We start from the raw sequence: 4,466 nt of genomic DNA, 5'->3' as shown, positions 1-4,466 counted from the left end.
CATACTTATCTCTAGAAATGACAGTATAATACAACTTTATTTTAATCACATTCCTTAAGAAATATTTAGAAGTAAAAATTTCCCATACCAAAAACCAAACTCGGTCCAATTCGATAAAAGTCAGTCATCCTCACCGCTAGACGATAATAAGTAATTATAACTTATAATTGAATTGCCATTATAAAAAAAATTCCCATACTAGAAATTGAAGTCAGGCCAACTGGATAAACTTCAGCCATCTTAACCAATAGACTATATAGAATATATTAAAATATTTGATTAATGAATTTTATGTTAAAGTTATAATGAAGAACAAACTTTTGAAAACTAATTAAGAACAAAATGTGATTCAGTTTAAAGGAAACTGATTTATTTAAAAAGTTTTCATAAATAACGAAAATAATTTAAAAAAACGAGGTTGTTTCTTTAAGGAAAACCTTATTTTTCACCAGACTTTTGTTTTCATCACTGAAATTTTGAGATAGCCATTTTGTTGAAAATAGTCCAAAGATCATGTAACAGTGACAATGATTAAAACAACCCCTAGAAACCAGGTAAAAAGGTTTTTAAGCTGTGCCCCATGAGTAGGCCTATATAAAGTTATTTTCGAATGTGTGTTTGAATAAACTCTGGATGGAGTTAAAAGAAATGAAAACAGGAATTTCCAGTGTCTTTTTTAACTGTCAAAATTATTGGACGGCAACTAGCCCATCCCCTTCTGAAAATTTACTAGATCAAAATTTTTAGATAGTATTTCTTTTTTCAGAATAGTCCCCAGATAGTGTAACAATGTCTCAATCCACATAACCCCTAAAAACATAAAGCAGGGGTTGTAAGTTATGCTCCGGGGGCATTTCATATTTTTATGGAACGAGTAGTCCTAAAAAGTTTGTAGGGGCTGATTCAATTGGAAATCAGAATCTGTAGTGTCCTTTTTTAAAGTCAAAAGTGATTGGATGACAAATAACTACCCCCCCCCCCCTCACAAACAGACATACCCTCATTTCTTCAGTTTCATTTAATAAACATTTTGAGATATATATCTGTTCAAAATAGTCTAAAGGTCAAATCACCATGTTTCTTGGGTAGACAAAACCCCCCACATGCTCTAATGCAAGGACAATTATTTATGCAAGTTGCCCATTGTTAACATATAATATTTGTCTTCTAGGGGTAGTCATATTATCTTTTGCTGATTCGAATGAAAATCGAAAGTTCTATTTCACCTTTTAAGAGTCAGCAGTAGCTGAGGGGAAACCATCCCCACTCACCCTTTTCCCCTTTTCCTTTCAATCTAAGTCTTGAGATGGCTATATCGTACAATATATACCATTGGTCGAATGACTATGGTTCTGGGTTTGAGAGTTCTCCGCAGCTTTTGAGGAAAGGTCCATCAGGTTGCAGTTGAGGCTAGCATATCATGCTACTTTAGTTTAGCTTGTTTGTGTTTGAGATATACCTCTTTCAAGTTACGATAATTCCAACCACTTATGCAGTGATTGTGTTGCTACAAATATATCGAAAAATGGCAACAAAAGAAGCTAACATTAGCCTGAAAAGCATTCTAAAAAGTAAGCGTTTAAAATCTGGACCGCTGGCACAATATATTATTAAAATTCTTATCGTATACCAACTGTATAGACCATACGAAGATGTTACGACTGTTCGGTTTAAGCCAAAAAGGAAAAAGATATGGCACGGCAACTGCACAGGTAGAAGGGTTCGAGAACGCAGAGAGCGCCTTGTACTTTATAACGGTAATCACAGTATTCCAATAATCCGTATAGTTCGTAATGACAGCGGAACAAAAAAGTCAAAGAACAAGCATTATGAGACATACTTAGTTACTATAAATTCCTCAGAACCTATACCAACATTGAAGCCCCACTACAGCAACGGAGCTTCGAACAACTCGGAAAACCCCCCTCCTGTGCTAGAACCTGCCACTCTAATTGCCGAAACAAATTTTCCAAGCCTGATTCTTTACAATTCCAGATCACTGACGAATAAAGTAGACGAGTTAGAAATTGTCTTACGTATCAACTCGACATCACTAGCAGTAATAACAGAATGTTGGGATATTACTACTGAAACAGGCGCTATAAAAGGCTATCTGAACTTCTTCAGTACCAGGCGTGACAGAGACGACACACGATGTGGAGGTGGAAAAGACATCTATTGCCATGAAGACTTGCCATGCAGAAAACTTAATAATCCTTCAGATTCCCGTCATGAAACAATCAAGCAGTCATACAGACCAAGAGGGTTACCAAGAATTTACTCCTGTATCATTTTAGCAGTAGTATACTATCCATAAGGTGCTCGTAACAAACGTGAATTAGTAGCGTTTCTGCAGCATCAATTTGAAAACTTTCGGAAACAATTCAGTAATCCAGCTTTCATCGTAGCTAGAGACTTCAACTTAACTGACAAAAAGTGGATTTTACGTGTGTTGGATCTAAAACAAGTGGTCGATATTCACACTCATGAAAGTGGAAGCACACTAGACCTCATACTAACGACTCTTGAGGTATCTTATGAACAAGCAGTTTCCCCAGGACCACTTGCTAAGTCCAAACGCAACGTTTTCTGGTGAAAACCAAAGAGCAGAAATCATATACCGATACCAAAAAAGGTTAAAGTAGTTTACAGACCCATCAGTGAAAGATCTGTCCATGCATTTGGCAGGTGGTTTGCCAACTTTGACTTCGATCCACATTGTGTTATAACAAACATTGAAAAAAAGGTCGAGACATTATACTCGATTCTGCAGCAAATGTACCATGAATGTTTTCCAGTTAAAGAACGCACGATATGTGAGACGGATAAGCCGTGGTTAGATAGTAATATAAAAATTTATCAAAGAACGATGTAAACTCCATGCTACAGGAGACACACTGAACGCAAACAAGATAAGAAACAAAGTCTTTTCAACCATCCGAGCTTCCCAAAAAAGATCTGTACGGGAAAAACAGCACCACTCCTCAAGTTATATTCTCACAGCCGGCATGACTCAGTAAAACGGCTTAGTGGGAAAAAGAAAGGAAAAAAAACGAATCAATATTCCTATGGTAGTCTTATAAAGCCTTGGAAGTCAACGAACCTTTACTCAGATTTGTACTACCCAGCCAACCGTAAGTGATGAAAAAATGTGTGACATCATTAACAACAGTAGTACAGATGAAATCGTAGAGGTGTCAGAAATGGCAGTTCACTATGCGATCGGACGACTACATAACCACTGTGCCTTATACCCAGGTGAACTCCCCGTGAAATTACTGAAAGTGTACTCACCTTTCCTAGCCAAGCCTATCACATCAGTGATAAACCAAAGTTTCTCAGAACAATCATTTCCGAGGATTCGAAAAGCTGCATATGTCTGTGTTATACCGAAAGTCAAGACATCCCAGTGCCGTGACCAACTGAAACTAATATCGATAACTCCTAACTTAGCAAAAGTAGCTAAGGGTCTTATCTACCGTTCTTTGCTAGAACAAGTTGATAATGTGATCGATCCGTACCAATATGGTTGCATACGAAGCAGTAGCACGGCAACATATCTAGTGCAAATTTATCACTTAATCCTCCAGTGGTTGACACTTCTATTAGTACTGTCGACTTATTTCTGGCAGACAACTGAAAAGCATTCGACCTTATCGAACACATGACCGCATTAGATAATCTGAAAGAAATGGGAGCTAAAACACACATACTACTATTAGTGAGAGAATTTTTACAGGGGAGACGACAATCAGTTTACCCTTTGTTTTCAGAAGATACCTGCCCTGAGTGGTCAGAACTAACATGTGGATACCCCCAAGGAACAAAATTAGCTGCTCTTTTATTTCTTGTCGTCATCAACCCTATATTTGCAGAGTTTGAAGAGTTTTTCAAGTTTGCTGATGACTTGTCTGCACTTCTCAACTATATAGTCGAAAATGCAGTAGCAAGGCAGGAGTCTGACCCAACTATCTTCAAAGACTTCATCAACTAGTGTAAGTCGAATAGTCTACAAGTGAATGATCGGAAATAAAAAGTTTACAATTTAATTCACTCAAGCGAGATATCACTACCCCAGATGCTCTGTTTCCAATTGTTTCCTCTGCAACAATCCTAGGCGTAACATTTACAAGTGACTGCTCCTTTAAGCTGCATTTAGACAATATCGTGCACAATGGTCACTTCTCAATCCAGAGTTTAACAAGTATGTACAAGTTAGGCTTCTCTGATCATCAGTTCCAGCTTGTGTATGCAACCTGCATCAGGCCTTTTCTCGAGTATTGCTGTCCTGTTTGGGGTCCCCAAACTCAGAACACAGCTTACATGGCAGATGAACTAAAACATGGTCAAAAACACGCTATTAAGATAATACTTGGACCCAGGTTCAGCAATGACGAAAGTGCCCATGAGCTCTTGAATTTGCCCACTTTATTCGATCGAAGATATGAGCTAATAATGAAATTTGG

Source organism: Artemia franciscana, chromosome 15 (assembly GCF_032884065.1).
Source record: "Artemia franciscana chromosome 15, ASM3288406v1, whole genome shotgun sequence".
NCBI classification, from domain to species: Eukaryota; Metazoa; Arthropoda; class Branchiopoda; order Anostraca; family Artemiidae; genus Artemia; species Artemia franciscana.
Note: the sequence above shows the minus strand (reverse complement) of the source record.